The sequence below is a fragment of the Epinephelus lanceolatus genome, chromosome 18 (genome assembly GCF_041903045.1).
Source record: "Epinephelus lanceolatus isolate andai-2023 chromosome 18, ASM4190304v1, whole genome shotgun sequence".
Classification (NCBI taxonomy): Eukaryota; Metazoa; Chordata; class Actinopteri; order Perciformes; family Serranidae; genus Epinephelus; species Epinephelus lanceolatus.
In genome coordinates, this window is record NC_135751.1 from 14,064,799 (window position 1) to 14,088,811 (window position 24,013).

Here is a 24,013-nt window from a genome sequence, read left to right on the forward strand (position 1 = left end):
TTTAATTTCTGATTTTGTTTTGTGCATTTACAGATCTGTTATATGTTTGTTGCGAAAACTTTTTTTGTATTTGTGGTAGGTGTTTTATATTTACAGACTGCACATTAGCAGAGGGACTGTCGGTCTGTTCCCATAAAAAATACTGAGACAAATATATCTTCATGAACACCCAGTGCTCAAAACCAAAACAATCTCAGCATGGCCAGCTGCTGGTGGTGCGTCTGCTTACGTCACAGACTAACCCGGAAGTGCAGTGACAGCTCCTGTTAAAAATCCTTTATCCTTTTCGTAGAACAGCGAAACAAAGGTGAGTTTTTAAGCAACACAATTGTCTCGCCTTACACTTATCGCTTGTATGTAACGCTGTCTTCCCCGCATAACCAGAGTTTGGGCTTGTTTAACGCTGCGAGCACTTTTACAGCGCTAAATGTTAGCCGCCAGCTGGCTAATGATAACAGGTTAGAGACGGCTCTTGTTTCTTATTTGTGATGTCGAGATTGTGCTGAAGACTTTTCCGGTGCGTTTTGTCCTTTGCTGTGTCAAACTGAGGTCTGTTGGTCGTATGTGTATGTCAAAGAAGAAATTACTCGTGTGAAAATGATGGCAGACACATGCAAAATAATGAGCCCAGTATAAGGGAACATGTCTGCCTCAGCCTAAGTATCCTGACAAATAGTGACCCCCGGTCTGTTGCATCTCCATGCGCAGTGCAGGACAGCTGCAGGTTGCACCGTGATACTGTACAAACCAGCGGAGCACAGGAGTCCAACAGAAAGGCGACTGCAATGCAGGATAAGCAGTGGTGGAATGTAACTATGTACATTTACTCTCCACTGAGGTACTTGTATTTTGCTTGAGTATTTCCATTTTATGCTGCTTTATCCTTTCACTCAACTATACTTTGAAGGTAAATATAGTACTTTTCACTCCACTGCATTTATTTTGACAGCTGTAGTTACTTTGCAGATTATGATGATTAATACACGCTATTATCAACTAATAATATTAGTTATTTAATATTATTAGTTAATATTATGTATTTGCATGGAGTGAGCCTCCCTGCAGTACAAAAAGTAGTTACAATAAGTGCCGCCCTTATCAGCTGCAACATTAGTGATGCCTACACATTCATGCATCAATAATAATAGTAGAATAATAAAATAAAATATAAAACAAATTGTAAAGTAATACCATGAAGTAATAATTAAAAATAGTAAAATATATATTATTCTGAAATGGGTCATCCTGCATAATCAGAACCTCACTTTTGAAAATCTACTTTAAGTATATTTAAATGCTCATACTTTTGTACTTTTACTTAACTAAAGTTTTAAATGCAGGACTTATACTTGCAGCACAGTAGTCAAAATAAAAGTGCTTTCAAGCCAAAGGGAAAATGAGTTCTGTATTTTTGATTAAGCAGCTGTGACCATTAAAATCCACAGAATCAACTTAATTTAATCACTCTTTTGTTAAACATGAAACGTACTTACTACCAGTGGTTGCAAGTAGTAGTAGTTCCAGTAGTAGTAGTAGTAGTAGTAGTACTCAGATCTTAGGTATAAGTAGCAACACTAGCCTACACTGTAGAAATACTTGGTTACAACTAAAAGTCCAGCATTCAAAATCTTATCCGACTAAAGGTACGTAATTATTAGTGTCAAAAAATACTTGCAGTACGAAAAGTAAAAGTACTCAATATGCAAAATGTCCTTTTTCAGGATAATGCATGTTATATCACTGGATTATAATTAGTGTAAAATTAGTGCATTAATATATAAGCATCAGTATTGTTGCAGCGTACTGTTGTGTTGCTTTAATTCATCAAAAAAAATCCATCATAATTTATTATTTGATGTATAATTTGTATTAATAATGTGAATCTACAATGTAGCTAGAAATTAATGTTGTTAAATAACTGTAGTGGAGTAAAAAGTACAATATGTGCACCCAAACTGTAGTGGAGTAGCAGTATGAAGTAGCAGAAAATGGAAATGCTCAAGTAAAGTACATGTATTTTAAAATTGTCCTCAAGTACAGTACTTGAGTAAATGTATTTAGTCACACCCATCGCTGCAAACTGCTATGGTTATGAAAAGCAAAACACCACTTTCCACAAAACAAATTGACAAGGATGCACCAGTCCAATCTTTTCTCCCCTGTTACAGTGTACCAATCCAATAACAGTGCTGTCTTTCACCCAAAATTTAAAATCTGTATGCTTCCCTGTGATTGCCAATATTTCTGTGTAAAATACCTAATGCCAGGGGATGTTGTGGCAATAAAAACTGAGTTGCCAGCCCGTTAAGATTAAATGAATGAATGCAACTAATTCTGTAAACACTGAATATTAAAATGGCACTAATAAAGAGACTGGCTTATCAGGGCGATGCATGCCTACAGATTGAAAGCATTCAAAACAAATGAACAAATCAGAGACCACATAAATTTAAAAAACTTATCTACACAATAGAGGCAAGTTACAAGACTAAAAATGTCTTAAACTAGAAAAATAGATCATAAACAAATGAGTCAATTTTTGATTGGTGGCATAAGCTACAAGTGAAAGTCCTGCTGTCTATTTTGTATGAGTCTAAGTGCATGCTAAAAATTCAGTTGGTTTGTCCCACAGTTCTGCTCAGCTGTGCTGGAATTGTATGCATGTGCAGGAAGGCGTGTGGGAGTTCAGAAACGCTCTGAATGGGAGTCTTTGATTCACAACAGTTTATGGGTGAAAGTATTTGAATCACAAAGATAACTCGTCGGCTGGCTTTGGATTCTTTTCATTTTCCTGCTCCTCTTATACTGCCATACAGATTCTTTACATAGCTGGTGGTATGGAGGGATTCTTGACATGGCCATGACTTATATGGGTGTGAAAGTTAGTGAAAAGTTTTATTAAGCTGTAGCTCAATCAGCGTATATAAAATACAGTCCTTCCTTCTCAGGCCGTCACTCAGTCATGTAAGTCACAGTTGTCGACAGTCCAGACTCCCTGAACTCAGCACAAAAAAAGGTCTGATGTCAGCATAAAGACATATTGACTAGAGTGATAATCGACCATAAATAGTGTAACATTGTACAAAATGGGCGATGATATATAGAGGCAACACTTTGTAAGTTGGCTGACCTTGTAAATTTTCAAGTTAAATTTTAAAATTACTACAGTACAGAAGAAATACAATAGGCCTTAATTACCTCAGGGGTTTCAACATGATATAGAGAGAAATCCATGTGTAATTAATATTATGAACAAGGACTGCCATTTTGCTTTACTACTTTCAGGGCCCTCCCACATGCACAGTACATGCTGGCTCACTGATGAACTTAAAGCTAAAGTTGGTAACTTTTATGAAAATATTTTTTTGTCATATGAGCTGAAACTGTCACTATACTCTAGGGTTGCAGCGATATATCGGTTTCAATGTAAACCATAATATAAAAGCTGATGGTTATCATACCACGCACATTTGCTTATCTACGATATTGAAAAAACAACAACAACCAGACATTGAATCTCCCCTTAATCTTAGTTATTTTCTAAGGGGAGACTTTTTACACATACTGCCATTAACAAAATGGTTTCAGTGAAATGTTTGTTTAACCATCAATTACACTTCCATTTTCATTCTTTTAAGGGTCATTCTCACTGATAATCATGTAAGTTCTGTAATACCATGATAATGTGGAAACGTGATATTTTCTGACACGGTTATCATACCGTGAAAAAATCACACCTGAATCATCATACCATATTCTGAAAGAAGTACATGAGACAGATAGACGGTGAAAAAACTCATGTCCCTCTTCCTCTTCCTACTGCTTCTGGTATTCGCTAAAGTCTACTTTGGCGCATCAAACAAACTCCAGACTTTTATCTGGAATGCCGCTGTTCGTGTATGCTGTAGGTTAAAAAGATAGTCGAGTTATTTTAATAACAACGTAGGGTGCTAGTATGTGTAGAATACTATGCTAGTGACATATGTCACGTGATATTACATTAGGTAACAAGCATACTTAATCAAAGCCAAACCACTGTGTTTTTCTGAACCTAACCACGTACCTTTGCTGCTGAAACTTAAAAACAATGTTTTTTTTACTTAGGTTGTATGTATATTTGAAATGAAACTGTATGCTTTAGTGAGGAGAAACTCTAAGTTCCCCGTGAAAATGGAAGTTTATTTTGAAAAGACACAATGCGTGTAACATCGTAAATTGTCGCATCATCCCTGAGCGTCCAAATATGACGAAGGAAGGGTATCTAGCGTGTCGTATTTTGACCAAGTGTCGATATTTTATGAGCTGGGAGTGAGAATGAGTTGTCTGAAAACATGAGGTGAGAAATACGCAATGGTTGACAGTGTGACCGCAGTTCATTAGCAGTGATTGACATGATTGACAGCTGCTTTGGCTCTGATTGGTTGTTTTCATTCACATACAGTAAGGCAATTAGAGGTGCTAAAAGGCAGGCAGAGGAGTATGATCTTCCTCATAGATAATCTGTTTCATTTAGTGCTGTGTGAATATAGTTACAGTTTTAGCAAATATGGCAAAAGGTTTTTTTTTAATAGATGTTACCAACTACAGCTTTGAATAAAGCAGAGCCATCATATTGAATACCCTTGTGCTTTTCCTGCTGCGGCCCACACAGAACAATACAAAAACAATGAAATGCACATAAAGATTTGTGATAGTTATATATGCAGATAATATTCACTATACAGTTTGTCATAAACGTGCCTTTGATTATTGAATAAGAAATTATGTTTATGCCTCTCTGTATTCTTCCCAAATAGATTTGTTTTTAATTATTCTTGTTTATTTTTTCTTTTTAAAATTCAAAGTAGCATGTTGCTGATAGTCAGAGTCATTTCATTGTGCTGCACACCAGTTGTTCTTTTTTTTTTTTCATCTGCGCAAGGGAATGTTTTTCTGAGGCCATCTCACAGCCATAAAAAACTTAATTTAGTCGCAGCTTGTCAAGCATTGCATTTTAATAATTGTTACCACAATTTATTGCCTCTTTTTGTTTCACTCTTGGGGTGTTTGTTTTATAAAGAACGAGTGACTCGGATTCACAATAGTTCAAAGGATTCTCAGTTTATGGACGACAACAAATACATGCTCAAACTGAAGGAAACACTGTGTGCTCCTTATGAAAATATCCAGTGGACATCTGGCAGTCGAGAGTTGCTGGCAAAAGTGTATTCCCAAGCTCTGATTGGTTGAATTAATAAGGACAAAATTATGTTTTTTGGTTGGGGCGAAACCTATTTGGGTGAAATAAATTCCGTATAAGAGGAACACAGATCCGCATGCTGTTAACAAGATCAGTTTGGAGGGGACAGGCCAGATGCTCAGTTTCGTATTGCCGAGCTGTACGCATCAAAAACAGTTATTAGACAGGTGGCCTTTCCTTAGACTTACACCTGGCAGCTGGCAGATAGTCACACTTTTTCCTTTGTTTATAGGAGTGTGTGTGGGGAGTGGAATGAGGCCACTTGTCTTGATTTAGAAGTGCTTTTCTCGCCCGGCTGCTTGCATTCTTTTTAAGCACTAGTCAAATTTAAACTCTCAGGCTGATGTGTGTCGAGCTCTCCCTCTAGTCGACTGTGTCCATTCAGCTTGCTGCTGTATATTAAACTATTCAACCACTCTGTCAGATGTTCTTTACACACAAGCGCCCAGCTGCCCAGAGCCTCCCCCCGCTCCTCTTCATACACTACAAGAAGCAGCCATTTGGTTTATTTACGGGAGGTGCTTCTGTAACTGCTGGGAATAGGCCAAGAGCCAATCGAAACACACGGTGGAGGCCAAGCTAATAGAATCTGACAGGAATGGAGTCATAGAGGCCGCTCAGGCATCGTAAAGCTGTCGCCGTTTAAGCCCCTAAATTTGTCGCTATTACCTGCTTGCTTCTCCCTTTACATGGCCAAAGAGTTGTGAGGAAAAGTGGAGCCAGGTGCCGGTTTTGGAGCAAATGTTGTTACTCATCTTTTCGTGTATCAGCAACGTCAAATAGGTATGGGTATGTTGGTGTGTACATACCAGTGCTTGTACACAAGCTTATGTATTTTCCTGCAGAATGCATTGAGAGTGAAAGTAAAGATCAATATTGTACCATCTGCCATAGACATAACAGGTCAACATTGAGGGTTACTTTAAAGTCTGGTAGATTGATTCTACCTAACAAAATGTTTCTAAACTGCACCATTTCTGAGTTTGACTCAGCTGCACCCAGCTATCCCTGTACTGCATTTGTTTACATGTATTCTTATTTGGCTGTGTGGTGTCGGGGAATTGCTTTGTTGATGGTGCTGCAGGCGAAGATGTCAAGATGTGTGAGTCTTTTCTAGGTTGTCACAGTGTAAAACACCACAGCAGTTAGTACATCAAACACCAGTCAGAGAGGGAAAAGTCATTGGAAATTGTTCCCCCATCAGAAATCCATTGTAGGATCTCTAAGCGAATCGAGTTTTACTGAGTTTCCACCACTAATGAGCCTGATTAAGAGAATATACGTAAATTCCCCTCCAGTTGGGCTCATTGTCACCATGGCTGGTCTGGCTCCTGAGCTGTGTCGGTGGAACAGATCCAAAAAGTTTTGGCCGATGGCATCACAGCCTACAGCTTTGGCGTTTCTCTGTCTGGCTTTATGAGGCACTTTTCACAAATGGGAACTGATGAATGTGGAAAAGAAATGAATTTGCATTATTTGTTTTAACCTGATTTCCACTTCAAAGGTCAAATCTCAAATTAGAGTATATCATATTTTAAAATCTCATTCGATTGACATCCTACTGTTAGCTTAATGCTTATTTAATTGGTTTGAAAACATGAGTAGTTAAGCTCTTGACTTAAGCGCTGGCACATGTGTGATGTAAAATATGAGTTTTAAATGTAGCTAATGTGGGCTGAATGCATTCTGAGAGCAGAAAATACGGAGAAAAGTGATCTGCATTTTAGTACAGTGCGGTGAGAATTTTGAAAAGCACTGATTTTCTATCCTTTAATATTGCTTCCAAGATTCTTCCTGTGTGCAGACCTACTAAGACATAATTGATATAGGCAGAGGCCCACTCAAAAATGTCTCTGATTGGGCCTTTTATAGATGCAGCATGAGAAGAAGCTCATTTCTCACATTGCAGATCGCTTGTGAGGGAAGGCAACAAGTATTGAATTAGTTTGCATGAGAGGAGGGAAATTGAAATATGGATTGGGGTCGCAAATGCCTGCCAGTGCTATTGGCTGTTTCGGATATGGAGGATGAAATGTATTTTCTGTGTGTATGTGTGTGTCAGTGTGTGACTGATGCAGACAGTGCCGGCTTCGAATGGTTTTCCAGCGTTCCTATTTTCCAATAACAAGTTGGGAGCAGGAGTGACACAGATGAAGTGAATGTTTTAAGAGGAAAAGTAATCTTAAAGACAAGCCAAGCCATTCCTCACTCTAATACGCAGCCTCATCCTCTGCTTCTCCTACATCACTGCTTCTGTCTCACAGCCAGCTACGAGCCAGCTCTCTTGCCATCTGCCATTTAGATGTATTTAAATCATGCATGCCTGCCGAGTTTGGACCTGTGATTTGAACTGGTCAGGTCCCTGGTCTCTGCCAGGCTGCTCAGCACAACTCGTGACCCAGGAAAGCCATCTGAATATGAATTAATGACAACACAGTTGGTTAAAGTGTCACTGCCCGAAAGTCAGATCCAGTTCTGCTGATATTATCTGGCATTTAAAGCCGGGAAAATGGTGACCTACCCTAATGGTTTGATTAGCAGATCAAGCTCTGTCATGGTGGAAATATTGCCTGATTTGGCATTTGAGAAGGATATCTTTTGAGGTAAACCGTTGATGGCAGCAGGAATAGCGTATTTTAGCCAAAAGTGAAGACAGGCCTAGTCCGAGAAAGTGAAACTGCAGTGTGTCCAATACAGACATTGATCCAGAAACTGGAGTTTAGATAGGGGATATCAGCAGTTGCTGTTGACAGTTGGTTAACCACAGAAAACATTTTTGACCGGTTATGCATGTCGGTCTTTGTCAATTTTGCTACTCTTCAGCTGACTGCATGTGCGCACCAATTGGTCTGGTGGGAGCTAGCTAGTGGCGCTGCTCATTGGGCAATTACTGCTATACAACGGCCTTGCTGCGGAAACATTGTAAGGGGGTTTTGCGGGTCAAAATGAAGCTGTTTATTTATTGGTGGAACGACATTACACACAGTAATTGCTGAATAAGTGATTCCACTAGCTAGATTCCACCTTCACTATTTTCTGATATTACTTTGAAGAAATGATTGATTAATCAAGAGTAATCAGCAGATTACTTAGTAATGAAGAAAACTGTTATTTGCATCTCTAGATGATAATATCAAACTCTAAACTATAGAGTGCTCCAGGGATGACGTTTTTCATCATCCTGGTTCCCTTGTCCGAAAGCCTACGGGATTTTTCTGTAGGATTTTGGATTATTGCAGAAAATAAGCTCTGTGGCAAACAAACATTTATGATACTTACTTATTTTGTTAAGCAAATAAAAAGCCAATGTTAGGCTGTAAACAAACTACACTATGGTTGCGTGACTTAACATCCCTACCACAATGAGGGTGTAAAGCCATGTTTGGCGTGATGACCATCTGTAGTCTCATTTAGCCACTTGTTGGCAACAGCCTTTTTAAAGACACATACTGTAAAAGCTTCAGCCTTTTACATCCTTACCTCATGTGCCTGATCTTTAAATAAAAAATGGATCTGATTTGGTGCAACTGACAAACTACAGAACAATGCAGGCATGCAGGAGGTAAATGATGTAGCTAACCTGGACTCAGTGTTTAGGAAACTCACTTTGTTAACAGCATGATGTTTTTTTGTTGTTGATATTTTGTTGTTTTTGGGATGTGTGCAGTCAAATTTCAAAACAGCATATTGAGCTATCGTGAACCTGGGTTGTCATAAATGTTCTGAAAAACACGGTGTAAGATTTCTTACACTTTGGCAAAAATGTTCTGGTTAATTCGGATTTCTATCCCAGCAGTGTTTGAATTATGTTAAATCCCCCCATTTATGTATTGGTAACGATTGCTCTGTTAACTTATTATAGGATAATTTACATTTACATTTTGGAGATTAACATCTTACTTTAGGCTAGTTTTGTTTATGACTGTTACAGTAACATACAAAAGTTTGGGCATCCATGGCCACAATTTTGTTTACTGTGAATAGTTAATGGACTGATCTCCAAAAGAGAGAAAAATATTTCAAGCAAGATTACTTTTTATTTTAATCTTTTACATTTTAAAAATAGCAAAAAATGTAAAGGGCCTGAAGCAAAAGTTTAGTCACCCTGCATGGTCAGTAATTAGTAGCACCCCCTTTGGCAAGTATCATAGCTTCTAAATGCCCATGGCTGCTGATTGACAGGTAAAGGTTTCAGGAGTCAGAGTATTTATAAAGCTCTGAAATTTGCATTACCTGGCCTTTCCTAATGATGATTGTGAACAAGCCATAGCTCTAACATACTAATTAAGGTCTGAGACCCTGTTAAAAGTTGTCTGAGAGCTCAAATGCCTTGGGGTGCCCCACCTTTTCATGGTGCTCTATGCTTTTTTTTCACTCTAAAAATACTCTAATACTCTAATCTTGCTTAAAATGTTGAAAAGCATGTTTCAACTTTAACTTAATGCCTTTTGGAGATCAGTTCATCATCTTCTAACTGTTGACATTGAATGAAATTTTGACCATAGATGCCCAAATTTTCGCATGCCCCTGCATATTAGACTGTTAGCTTTTATCAAAGCAATCCACTACCTCATATATATGACCATTCCTTATCTGTAGCAACAAATTGTTTGATAATTGCTCAACACAAGGATGTGAGAAAAATTATGACTAGATCTCAAAGACACTTGAAGTCTCCGGACGAATCTCTGCTGCTCTCTGGGGGCAATGTAGTTTATGTTTTAAACATTCTTTTATGTCACAGTAAGCTGATGTACAGTATAACTACATAGTTAATTACTCAAAATATAAGGTGACCACTGTATTGCATAGAAGGTGGCAACCATATTTCCTGTCTCAGCAACCAGAAGCAACTAAGTTTTAAAGCTAGTGCTGAGTCCTGTGCAGCTCCAGCTGCTTTCACAGTAATATCTGACAATAATTTAATCACAATCAGAAATACTTTTTTAATCTCCAAGAGGAAACTGGGTCACACTGTTTTTCCAGCAAGTCCATGGTCCTCTCCTCTCTGGTTGGGCAGCTCACAATAGAAAAGGCAGACAATTTAAAAAATCTAAAAAGAGGAGTAAGTAGCTGCAGTCTTCGTCTTTGTTACATTTGATTATTTGACAGATGAAGAACTAAAAAACATTAGTTGCACTCATGATTCATGAAACATCTCGCGTAGAGGACTTTGTCCCAAACCAATGGAAATAAAACCACTTATAAAGGATTTAAATGGTCTAAAATGATGAAGTTCACAGATAAGGACCACTCCACCCTCCACAGAAAACTCTCATTGGGAAAGGAGTTGTGTGTCAACAGTAGGGGACTGGAAAAGAGAGAGGACAGGAGGAGGCGGAGGGAGAGTAAGAATCGCTGCGGTGAAATCGATAGTTCATACTGTTCTGAAATTGAAGGGGTTTTTTTTTGTCAGAAACTGTGTGTAGAAGGTGGAATATGAAATAGCTTTGGTGGAGGCCCCTGATGTAAGCAGTACTATTGATTTCCAGAGACCTGGTCCAATTATGGTACCGCAGGATTTGTCAGTGCCCTTTAAAGCACAGGAGTGACTCCGGTGGGGCAAAAAATTTGGGCATCACCGGACTTTGCCTCATCTCTTCCTTCCCCAGTGGCTGTCTCTCTCTGTAACCAAAGTCGTGTAAAAAAAAAAAAGTCAAGGAAATAGAGTCTTCTGTTTCTACAGTTTCCAGAGTCTCTCTGAGGACACAGCTGCAGGATGGGAGATTTCCCCTGTTGGCAGTTCCTGTTAAGAGATTCACTGGCATTACAACATAAAGAGAAAATAATCCTCTCTCTATGTGTGGTAGTATCTGTCTGCATGTGTGTCTGTTGGCAAGTGGCTCAGAGAAAAGGAGTCTGACTGAGTGGACTGACAGAATCAGTGTCTGTGTACAAGACAGCCCGGCTTTTTACGTGCTGGTGTGTTTTGTTACCAAACAAGGGCTTGAGTTGCATGAATGTCTGCTTAGCTGCAGCTTGCGTTGAGGTGTATTCACACATATCCCCTACAGTTTAGCAGTTATTGTGAACAGTGACACATTAGCAGAGAAATTGCAGCTGTTTTAAAGCTTTTATTGCTGGAGGATTTGCAGGGTAAAATGGTCTGTAATTCCCATCCTGCGCTCCCACTGTGCTGTTCCTCCTGCTGACGCTGCTTTCATACTGCCCTAGTCTGGCTTCATAAGGAAAAGCGACAGGAGGCTATCGGCTCCCTGAACAATATAGGACACCCCCCCCCCCCCCCACCCCTTCCACTCTTGAGAGTCAAAAAAAGTTTGCTGGCAATGAAAAGAAGGCTTTGCCTCTTACTCGGTCTACAGTCGCCATGTGTCCCATCTCTTCTTCCCCTTTCCTCTCCCTCCCTCAACTCTCGTCCTCTCTCCAAGTAACGGGAGTCTCATGCAATATGCTGTGTTTCCCCACTTGAGTGTTAATGAGGCAGATGAATATTCATGAAGAGGAGGCTGACATCGCTCTATGGCGATTGTGCAGACGATGTTTGTGTGCACAGGCACTGTGGTGGCCACATTTCTGAGGGATCTGTTGTGGGCAGACATCAGGGGACTCTTGGCTCCTCTGCTAATGATGCAGATGTGCGTCCCTGAATTTTGTTTTGGTTTGTGATTGTAAATGACCCCTTCCCAAGGCCTCTCTTCTCTCTCCCTAGTGGCTGTTGGCGGAGCTTAAGTTTAGCCTCCAGCTGCTGGTGGAGGACAGCCAGTGAGCGGGAGACTGAGAAGAGGAGCTACCTCTCAGTCTGCTGCCTACACCCCTCCTCCTCCTCCTCCTCTTCCTCCCTGTGGCTCTGGCTTGTTACAAACAGATGCCATGGGTCGCCTCTCTTGGGATCATCCCCATCCTTTTATTATACCTCTCCCTCTTTCTTGCTACCTCTCTTCATCTTTTTATTTTCTGTGTCTCCTGTATTTTGTTTCTTGGAACATATTTTGCTGTGATGTGTACAGCCGCCAGCAATACTTTTTGAAGGACATATAAGAACGTCCATTTTAGCTGCAAAAGGCGGCGTGATGCGTGCTCTTCATGTCTCATGTGTTGCCATTTCCTCCTGTGCTCTCTACCCCCCCCCCCCAACAGACTTTTTTTCATTGTCAGCTTTGTTCTGCTCTTCAGATTCTCTTCCAACAGTCCCTATAGTAATCTCTCACTTTCTCCCTCCTCTCTCTCCTCTTTTGCTCAGCAGCCTCTCATTTGCATTTTCTCACTTACTCCTCATGCCTGTCTTCCTCCTCTCTCCCTACCGTCTTCAGCCTGCGGCTTTCACTGTTCCCCTTTCCCCCTCTTATTTGCCATTACTCCCTCTTTCCTCCCTTGCTCCTCTGTATGATATCCGACCCCTGCAGTCTAACTCTGAAGGAGCTCCTATGGTTCTGTTAAACATCTGTAAAAATCTTTGATCTCCCACCAGCCATTTTCAACATGAGGTGATGTGTGTTTATATCTGCGGCTCAAGGTGGAAATGTGTGTTTGTCTGTCTGTCTCATGCTGTTTGTACTCACTCAGCAACCTTTAATTTGGGAAAGGTGAGTCAGTTGGTGCTGTAGAGAGGACAGATAGTCTGACTGGCTCCCTTTATGTCTACTGTCAGGTGACATAATAGAGGCCTTCCTGCCCCTCGGTTCTCCTGGCCTCCCTGTGTTCATGAAAACTGTGGCACCGCCACTTAATATTGTCAGTTCCAGTCTAGCAGGCATCCATGCTGATTCTCATGCACACACACATCCTTCCTGCAGTTGGGGAAAGGGTGGAGGCTGGCCAATTTATCAGCGCTCTGACTGTAAGGCTGCAGGGAGCCCTCCGTCTTCATCAGCTCACTCAGCAGATAGGCACACCCCAGTCACCGCTACTAGACTTACCTCATGTGTCTCCATTACACATTAATAACAAAGCTGTGAGGGTGAGTAGAATTGGCGCTCCATGTTATACCATGTTAAGAAACAGGGGTCTACTCAAATCACAGGTGGAGCAGGTTAAAAATTTGCTTATTGACTCTGAAAAATGAGAGGGCTGCAGTACTGTAGTTGTCATTTCATTATAAGCTAATAAGAATTACATTAGCTGAAGTGTAGCTGCAATACTAGCTGAATGTTATGCTCCATTTTGATTATTGCAAGTGTGTAGCAACTATACAGCTAATGACAAATAGATTTACATTTGCACATATAGTTATCTAGCTATCTATCTAAAGTACATGATATATAAGCTAAAGGCTAAAGTCAACAGCAGTCGTTTTATGTTTGCTAGCTCACTGTCATTGTAGTGACTTATTGTCATTTTAAATTAATTTGTAGATTATTTTGTATGTAAATCATAATTAAATAGTGAAAAATGCTCATCTTAATTTCCCGAAGCTCAAGGTGAAGTTTTCAGATTTCTTGTTTTTTGGGGGATTTTGCTTGATAAATGAATCTGTCATCAAGTTGCTGATTAATGGGGCGTCGGTGGCTTAGTGGTAGAGCAGGTGCCCCATGTACAAGGCTGTTGCCGCAGCGGCCCGTGTTCGACTCCAGCCTGTGGCCCTTTGCCGCATGTCACTCCCCCTCTGTCTCCCCTTCACGCTCATCTGTCCTATCCATTAAAGGCTTAAAAATGCCCCCCAAAAAAATCTTTGGGAAAAAAAAAAAAAAAAAAAAAAGTTGCTAATTAATTTGCAGTCATTGTTTATATCAGTGTTCAATGATATCTAGTATTTGCGTCTGTAACTGCACAAGCCAAGTAATCATAAAGTTGAAGCAATCAGTTGTAAATTAAATCTGAATAAAATCACAGGCAAGAGAAATCAACTCTCTGTGTTCATTACGGTCGCTGGACTGGACAAGGTTATCGCCTACTTTAAGCTCAATAAGTTGTTTGAACCTTGGGTGCTTGTCATTGATACTCCCTGCTGTTTCTGTCCTGTCATATGATATCTCAAGGCCGTCCTGTAGCAGCGAAGGATGCCTGTCCTTTTTCTATCCTCCATCTCCCCCGGCGTCCTTGGCCTGTATGCCCCCTCGCTTCCTTTAGCCCGCTGCTGATCAAAGCCCCTTTGAGGGTGCTGAGCGGGTCCGGGGCTGATAGTGATTTGATCATATGTGTATGTCCCTCCTCGTGTGATTAGACAGCGTGTGACAGGCAGCGTCGGCCCCATCAGCTCACATTAAGCTCCGGCGCTGCGCTGACACCACCGCTGCCGTTTTTATCTTTTAATGTTACACCTTCCTCACCAGCCGAATCAATTATCAGTGATTATGTTAGTGTCAAAGTCTTTAGCGCCGGGCTGAGCCCCACTGCCACCGCCTCCTCCTCCTCTCCGTCACTGTGTGGCCCAGAGGCCCAACAGAAGCCACACTACGCTGATCCCCAGTCAGAGCACTGCTGCTGCAGAGGGACAGCTTTACAGACAGCTCTAAGTTTAACCTTCCTCCTCAACAGAGCTGTGACAATGCAAGGAGAGTTTATTATGCCTGACAAAACTCCCCCATGTAGGTTCTCCTCAGCGAGAAAGCTGCATAGCGATTAGCCCTATCATGTTCAATTGTGATTGTAGCTGTCAGAGCTGGCTTGGTGGTCTTGTTGTGTCCTTGGATTGAACATGGTTGCTTGAGAAGACCATGTTGTATAAGTAATAAGAGATCACAGAGCCTTTGCTGCACCACACTTGTGTTAGCTGCTAAAAGGAGAATTTTCTATGCAAAATCTCTCCTCCACACTTTCCCGTGTATCCCATCTCTTTCTCTCATGGGCTTTCCTCAGTACAAGCACACACTTGGACTTGGATTTACTGGTGTTGCACAGTGTGTGTGCGCATGTGGATCATTGCCACTGCCACACACACACACACAGGGCAGTGAGGCAGCTCGTTAAAAACTCCCCTCAGCTGCAAGGCCATGGCTCTGGCTTTTCCACCTTTGTGAGTGTCAACGCTGCGTCTCACACGCGTTCACACACTTTCTAGAGTCTTTAATATCACGAAGTATATGATTTATCACTTTCTATATCACACACACATTCATATACACACCAACAACTATTTGCTTGGGGTGTCTTTTCAAGAGCATAAACATCATCTGCTCCATCATGTTCCCCACCTCCTTTATATTTACTCACACAATAGTGCTGAAACAGTCAGTATGGTTGGACTCCATTTTGGATCTGGTTCCTGTGAAGTATGATACGTGGATTTGTTGAGCGAGTCTCTCAGATGTTGATTGAATATGTAAGAGGAAGTACTGTATTAATCTCTCTTGGGATTTTGCTGTTATTTTATTACACATAGGAAATACACACACATGCACATGCAGGAGATGTGAAGAGATGCCAGAATGATAAGGCTTAGTCGGTGCTCCAGATAGCAGGGGTTCAGTGCCTTGCTCGAGGAGGTGAAGTGGCACCTCTCCACCTACAGGTCCATACTCCGTTGCGTTATCTGTGCTGGACTTAAGCTGGCCAGCCTTCGATTCTCAAGGCAGTTTGACTGTCCACTTGCAGTTGTTAAGCTGCAACAATGAATGAATTAATTACTTGGTTAGTTGTCAACTATTAAATGAATAGCCAACTAATTTGACAGTCGATTAATTGGTCTGAGTAATTTGTTAAGGAAAAAAAGTCAAAATTCTCTGATTGCGGCTCCTTAGATGTGAATATTTTGTGGTTGCTTTACTCCTCTATGACAGTAAACTGAATATATTTGGTTTATGGAAAAAAAAAGACATTTGAGAATGTCTTCTTGGGCTTTGGGAAGCTCTGGTTAACATATTCTTACCATTTTCTAACATTTATAGACCAAACAACTGGTCGGTTTATTGGACATAATTGACCACTTATTTAACAATGCAAATAGTCATTAGTTGCAGTTCTGGTGATTGTACTGTGGTGTCACAGAGTGGTTTTCTTCCCTCACAAATGGTCTTTGAGTACAGACACGGGCTGCAGAGAGCACTTACCTGGGAAACAAACAATTTAAATTTGGGCTTGTTGCATCACATCAATTTCAGAAGTATCTCTAAGTAAAACTTAGCGACAACAAACATACAAATGTCATGTCAACATCTCAAGCACATCAGAATAATAGCTTTAAATCGGCACACATGTGAAAACTAAGGTGTGCAAATTAAGAAGGCTATACCTATTACTTCAGTGTGTCAGATACATTTAATCAACATTTATATTCATGTCACTTTCAAGCTGTCGCTGCAGGTGAATATTAATTAGTCTGCCACTGAAAATAGTGTTTCTGCCTTCTCAGCCAACAAAGGGTGATTACATGTGTTTCAGTTGAATTTCAGTTGATTTAAAGCTAAACATTAAATCAAATTGATTTAATATGATATTCAATTTAGATTTTAGAAAATGCTGGAAAACAAGAGGTCACCTTGGGCTTTGGGAGATGGGGATGTTTTTTTTTTTTAATCATATTTTTTAAAAAATATAATAATGACCAATGTATTCGAATCCTCCACCAAAGCCAGCTGTTTACCGGAGATGAAAGCTGCAGTGTAGCTCATGTCTTTCCATTAGTGGAGCTCTCTGTGGAAATAAATCAAGGGTCAGGTTTGGAGTTGCCAGTTAGGATTAGAGTTTTTTAAATTCAGCCGCTGTGCTTCTTTACTTGACAGGCCTCCGCTGTTGACAGGGGTGGAAGTTTGTTTGAGGCTTTTAAGATCTAATGTGTCCGCCTGCTATCTGAGATTGTTTCTTTGACTCGCTCTCGACCCGCTCTGCCTCTGCGTCTGCCCATCCTCTGCTTCTATATGTTATCCAGTGTTGAGTGGTGGTAAGGAGAGATAGTAATCTGCTCTAGCCTTGGCACTCCCTCGCACTCTGGTCTCATTGAAGAAGATTGATGGCCCTCTTTCTGGAATGGCTGTTGTTTTGGATGGAGAGAGAAAAAGATGGAGGAGTGGATTTAGAATGAAAAAACGAGCGGGTTGAGGTGGAGTGGGGCGGGGGGAAGAGAAATGGAGGTAGGGTGAATGATAGTTGTAAAAGATGGAGAAATGGAAGAGGAAATGTCACCGTGGAGGAACTTGAGAGCTTATTAAATTTAGTTTGTATTTTATTGAGTGAGGGTGTGCATCCACCTGTGATTGGCTTTAGATTCACACATCTTCTTTTTTTTCTCCTGATATGCACGTGGGTTATGGAATTGGCTACACTTGATTTGCATGTCAGCAGGATTATATTTAAATGTCAGCTTTTCTCTCAGGATGCAAAGGAGCCAGGAACGTGTTGTGATGGAGCAATTTCGTACATGTGTCTCGTGTTTCTGTTGCATTAGAATGCTGTAGCTTTTAGGCCTTTAAGGTATCTGCTGCTCACTATTAGTAGTCAGTGCTGCATTGCTAGGGGGAATTACCATCTCTTCATCCCTCCTCATGATGTGTCTATTGCTCGGTGCCCGTGTGTGGGCGGCACTGGGTTGATTGGCTGTGATGACAGTTATGCTCTTAATTGTGTCAGTTATTCTTCCTCTGTGGCTCTTTTTGAATGTAGTGAGGCACTTGATGTAACCCCCCTGGCGTTTTGTTCCTGTCTACATATTGGTCTTTTTTAAATCTGTGCAGGTTTTCGGAGCGGTGAGACGTAGAGGAGCCAACCTTTCTTCCTCCCCTCTTTTAAGAGAGGAATTGAGTCTGACTTTTTATTTTATTTTTTGGGCTACCCCCATCTCTCCGTGTCCCTCTCTACCGTCTGCTTAATTTGTCTCCTATCCCTTTAGTGTGTCACCTTTTTTTTGTGTTCCTCTGTATCTTGACTATTGTTTGAGCTGCTGTTCCACTCCTTTCTCCCTCTGTCTTTCTCGCTCTATTTCATCAGCCTGTTGTACATCGACCTATCTTTCATCTTGCCGCTCCCCCCCGCATCTTGTCGGCTCTTCATTTTTCTGCTTTCTATTTTCCCTGTTCTTGTATTTTTGTTTGCCACCTCCCTCCCTGTCTGCCAGCTCCATCCTCCTTTTCCTTTCTTTCTTTTCTACCATGCAGACTGTGCTGTCTCATGATGCTCAGACATGGCTGGGGTCAACATGTCAGGCCTTGGTGGCATGACTTGTAGGATTGTCTATTGTCAGCCGTCCTCATCTTAACTGACCACTTGAGACTGCCGGAGTCGCAAGAGGGCAAACGACACAGGACAGAGAAGACAGGGAGGGCATGAAGGCCGCGTCCCATCCTGCTAATCTAAACTGTTGATGGGGTTGTTACAAGCTCCAGGTCATACCTCATTTTCTGTGGTCACAACCCAGTGTCACAACTCTGACCAGTGTGTATATTGAACACAGAAAGTATAGGCCAAGAAAACAATGAGCATTTTTAGTTCCAAAACAACAGTGAGGAAGGAAGAAGATGTTCAAGTTGGACACTATCATTACTGTGGTGATCGTTCTATCATGATAGTATTATAGCAAGAAGAAGTGATGGTTCAGAATATTATCTCCCCTGCAATAACTGATTTTTTATCCACTTGAGGGCAGCACAAACAAGCTGTGAACACAATACCAAATTATTATTATAGTTTCTCCAACAACCCCTGAGGGAAATAAGAGTCTCTTTAGCTTTGAGATATTCCATTATGTTCACCTGCTTGTAGCTAACTTTGTCTGCCTGCCATTAGGTGTGCGACAGGTAGCATGCAGTTGTTTGTTAGAGCTGAAAATGATGTTATAAAAGCGATGAGAGTGAACTGAGATAGTAAAGTTTTAGGCTCAAATCAAAACCTTTCACATACAAGTTGTCATGTGATCTATTATACACGTATAAACATATATTATAGCCACTTAAAAGAAAGTCCTTCCTAAAACTCTAGGAGTCTATTCTCTTAAGTCTTAATTTAGAACTTGTTCCAAATGATCTGATCTCTGGCAAAACACTCAGCTCTGACTGTTGGCTGAAACTAATGATGGTTTTCATTATAAAACCATAAAATGTGAAAGAAATAGTGAGAAACGACAATCAGAAGTTCCCACTGTTTTTGAAGGTGATGTCTTTTTTGTCAGTTTGGAATCTTTGTGTGATACATTAAATGATTATTGATTATCAGATTTTAATTTTCTGTTCCATGACTTATCAATCAGTAGACCAATTGTGTCACCGATTGTTTCAATATTATCAACGTCTTACTGCAACAAATAGAGGTAACCATAAGCTGTAGTTGCTCAAAGTGCAGCCTGCGGGCCATTGACAGCCCTCAGAAGCACTTTGTGCAGCCCCTGAAAAAGACATGAAATGCCTGCATTATATTTTTGTCATCCACGGTCCATTTATACTTTAATTTTCAGTAGCTTACATACTACTCTGCTACTGCGTCAAACTGGGCCCCTGTAACAAGTAGGGATGGGCATGAGGACTCGAGTAGGTCCACTTGAGGAGAGTATCTCCAGAGGAGGTCCTTCAGCGCTGCGTCTAAGCTATGTAACAGCAGCAACAGAAAGTTTGCATATTTTTTTTATTTGAATTTATGGAATAATAGACTAACTTAAGCCTGATTGTTCAAGAATTGCACTTGTTTTGCGTTGTTGGCCAATTTACATTCTATTACTATTAACTATTCTTCTAGAGTTTCTATTTTTTTTTTTGCAAGTACTTGAGGACTCTATAATAATATAATGTGAATACTTGAATATGGAAATCACTTAAAATGCCCACCCCTGCTAACAAGTGTCTGTCAGGTTAGGAATGATAGCTTATAGAAAGTGACTGGTTGCATGGCAGCAAGTGGCACCTCAGTAGTGTTGTGGTAGTTTTCTGTTATCAGTGCTAGTGCTGTTAGTTTTTTTTCTTAGCTTTCTGATGTCTTACTGTCATTGACACTTTTACTTAGGTTTTAACATCATTCTTAGTGTTTTTATTGATATTTTAATGTCACTCTTAGTCTCTTATCGATGTTTTATGTTATTCTTAGTTTTTAACTCCAGTGTTTCCTCAGTGGGGGCCCTCTGCACTGGGGGCTGTGATTGGCCCTGGCTGCGTTGGCGCTGCCTCGTGGGTTGCTTCAACTGGGTTGGGGGGGGGCTGCACTCTGCCTTCTTGGCGGTGGTGTGGGCCCCTCTATCTGCCCATGTTGAGGTGGACTCCGTGTTGGTGTCCTGGTGGCCACGGGCTGTGATCAGCTCCCGGTGCAGACGGCTCCCTGCGGTATTGTTTTCTCACCTGGTTGCTCTGCGCTTTGCTACATGTTTTTATGCCTACATGACTGTGTTTGTGGGTGGGTGTGGGTGGCTGGGTGGGTGGGTGTGTCTGTGGGGGTGTGGGTGGCTGGGGGGTGGATGGGAGGGGCATTTCTTCTAACCATGTAAAGCACTTTGTACTACATTTTTGTATGAAAAGTGCTTTATAAATAAAGATTGATTGATTGATTAGTTAAAATGAGTGATTTCAGTGGACAACTTGCAGCTGCATTTTTCCCTGTGTGGCCCTCAGTCATATGCTGTTTCCCTAAATTGGCAGTCAGTCATCAAATCTTTGAGAAGCTCATCTGTAAGCTCAAACTAGTTGGTTTGCAGGTATTAATGTAGGGAGCTGTGTGCCAAAGCTGTGCAGTCATGTGAAAATATCCAGTACTTTCTGTAACCATGGTGAAATAAGCCATACACTGCGCTCTGTAATGGTGAAAGCTAGAAAGAAATTAGAAAGAAAAATTACTGAAGTTACAGTCTTAACTTTGGCTGCTGAATGTCACAAATCAAAAGCAATACTGAAGGCGTGTTATATTAAGCAGGATGGTCAGTCTCCACTTTGTCAGTGGAAGATAAGTTTTATAAAGCTAGGTTGTTATTAAATTGACTTTTAAAATGGGGCTTATTGATCCAGGATGCGTCTATTTTGTTGTCAGGTTTGGAGTGAGTGCCTGCTTTGTCGAGGCAGTGATCACATATTCATTTTAGGTGAGCTATTGATCACACGGTGTGTGGCCCACACACACGCACACACGCACACACGCACACACATCACAGGGACAGGCTACCTTTTTGACATTTCTCTCAGGGCTCAACCTCTGTATTTTGCATCTGATTGACATTTCCTTGGTATGTATGTGTAAACATGTGGATCTTAAGATATTTCATTCATTCATGTAGATCATCTCCTCTCCCTCTCTGAGGTAAAAGCCCACAGGCAGTTTCAATACTGGTCATGAATACAAAAAGCCTAAGTGTAAAAAGTAACCTATTCTTTGTTCAGTAAATCTGAGCCAAGTAGTGTTTTAGTTTGTGTCAGAATTTATTTAACGACTGAGGCAACCTGTGACTCACTTTTCTGTAGCTATTGCCATAATTTCAAGTCATTCACGGCTGATTTAAAATGCAGCTTTTCACTTTATGAGCTGGGTATAAAAGAAAATTGACTCAAATCAGCCAGCTATTTCTACTTTAAATGTCTTAAATGTCAGGCATCTTTATGAATCGGCTGTATTGTGAGCCCAACGAGCATCACCGCGGCTGTTTAAGCTTTTGTCATTTTGCTATAAACTGCAGACTTTCCTAGAATAATGGTTGGCCACATACAACCAGTCGGCTCTGTGAAATCCTGCTGGTCTGTGGTTGGCAGGCATGTGGAGTATGAGTAAGCGGCGGTCATGTTTATTTAGGTAGAGGTGGTATTTGAAAGTGAATTAGAGTTGGAGGATTTTAATGAGACTGCCAAAGCATACCTCTATGCTGGAGTTGAGTGCCACTGTTGGTTTGTTCTGTCAGATGGTTGTACTGTTATTGGGGTCTCTGTGGGCCTTTATATATCACATTAACATGCAGCTTGCACATCTGAATTACTGTATATCCACAAAGATTTTTATCCATATTTATGGGTCAGTGTAAATACGCCCCAAGAAGTATTAAAGAGGCATTAAGCCTGCTTTATATCTTATTGCTATAAGCACCTTCGTTTGATTTGTAGAAATGAGATTTCATTCCTTCATGGCTCTGTTTACACCTGTGGCTTAGCTTAGTTTGCTGTTTGGATACAGTCCAGATACAGTTTGTGTTTGGATTAGTGTTTTAATGCCGGGTGTAATTATGTAAGGAGGGCCCCTGTTCCACTTTGTTCCGCCTCGCTGTGTAAACCTCACTACCTCTTCGTAAAACATGTGTCTTTGTAATATCTTTTTCACACAGACACACACACACAAATGCTAAAGCACACACACTCTATCTTGAAAATGTTCTGCATTCAAGTCTCCTACATAACAGATGCGCGCACAAACAGTCAACTTGACAAGGAGTCTCTTGCAAGAATATGATAAGGCACTGGCTCACACCCACGCTCGCTCTCACAACTACAGTCTTGTTGATTCTTTCCGCTGTTTGCGTTTGCAGCTTGCAGCTTGCCAAGAAGCTCAGGCTTTGGACAGACATGCAGTACTGACACACCTACAGACAGAGAGACCTGACGGACAGAGTCCAGCTGGCGAGTTGTGGCAGCAGCAAGCGGAACAGATGTGTGAGAGACTTTGATCTAGGTGAGTACCAAATGGGGTGAGGTTCTGGGGGAGGGAAGCAGGGTGTTGGTCTGTACCAATATTTGGAAATGGCATATACTGTGAAGGAGGGGGGTGCTTGAATAGGGGGATGTTAGAGCGGCACACATAAACACATTTGACTTAAAATGATCCTTTCAAAGTCTTAAAATGTTTTAAACTCAAGGCCTTGTTTTAGTTTAAGCATTTTAAGTCTTAAACTAGCTTGTAACTACTCCATTTCATACTCTCCCTTTTGCTGTGTTCAGCACTGATTTGTCAGCCCAGGCAGCCCAGACCAATATTGTAATAGGTCTTCACTTAATGTAATTTACATGCTTATTTGTTTGACATGCTTTTCAATTGCACATGGCACTTAGGCTGTCTTTGATAGTCTACTTTGCAGACATGTCATGGAAAATAATGAGCTACTTGGTTGTAGTTCAGTAGTTCCTCTCAAGCAAACTACATTTTGTTTTGCTTTTTGAGATGTGTACACCTATTCTCAGATGGCTCGCGTTGAACCAAATAGTGGGTAAAAGGAAATTGATGGTCCAGAATGAGAAATGAGGTAGATGGTTTGAATAGAAAAACACAAACCTTCAAAAAGAATGAAGGTGACAGAAGATCTAAAGCCTACCAGTAGAGGAATACCAAGTAGAGAGAGAACAGAGGATGCAGCAGACACTTGATCATATAAATGGCAGCTGGGTAAGAAGTTTCAGGTAGCATTCAGCCGTCATTTTAAAGTGAAAATTGCACCTAGTTCTAATGAAAGACTTAGAAGTAAGAAAAAAAGGAAGGAGAGCAGGTTTTTAGAAGGGGAAATGAGGGCGGAGGCATGGAGGATGTGCTATCATGAGAGGGCAAAAAAAAAAGGAACAATAAAATAAATCCTTCAGGGGAAATTATGTGGGCCTGTGTGTTTCATGCCTCCCCCCAAAAAACTTTTCCATGTTAATTAGGTAATGTAAAACTAGCAAGAACAGCAAGACAGCAAGAAAGCAGGAGCAAAAGCTAGATGAAAAGACAGAGTAAAAAAGCACACTCTTTTCAGTTAGAGGCCATAAGACACACATTTTTTGTGTGTGCTGAGAGTAGAAAATATTAGATTATTGTGCATTATTGATGTGACACACTGGCCTGCTGGCATGTATAGGTTTGCCTGCAGTTTCATTGTTTCACCAAACATGTAACAAAGTGAATCTTTTTTTTGGTTTTAAAGGCAAATGTAAAGACATGAGAAATTCCAGGACACAGTTCAAATCTATTCTCCACGTTCCCACGTTCAGAGTGTGATTTACCTTTATATATTCAAAGTGAAAC

General features: G+C 40.9%; 1 protein-coding gene across 2 annotated transcripts in view; it reads left to right on the top strand.

Annotated features, from left to right (window-relative positions):
* Positions 1–225: 225 nt before the first annotated feature.
* spop (speckle type BTB/POZ protein) overlaps positions 226–24,013 on the top strand; it is a 113,421-nt gene continuing 89,633 nt past the window's right edge. For both annotated transcript variants that reach the window (XM_033644132.2, XM_078161145.1), the window contains exons 1-2: positions 226–307; positions 22,548–22,690. The gene's annotated coding sequence lies outside the window, so the exon portion shown is untranslated. The remainder of the gene's footprint in view (positions 308–22,547; positions 22,691–24,013) is intronic.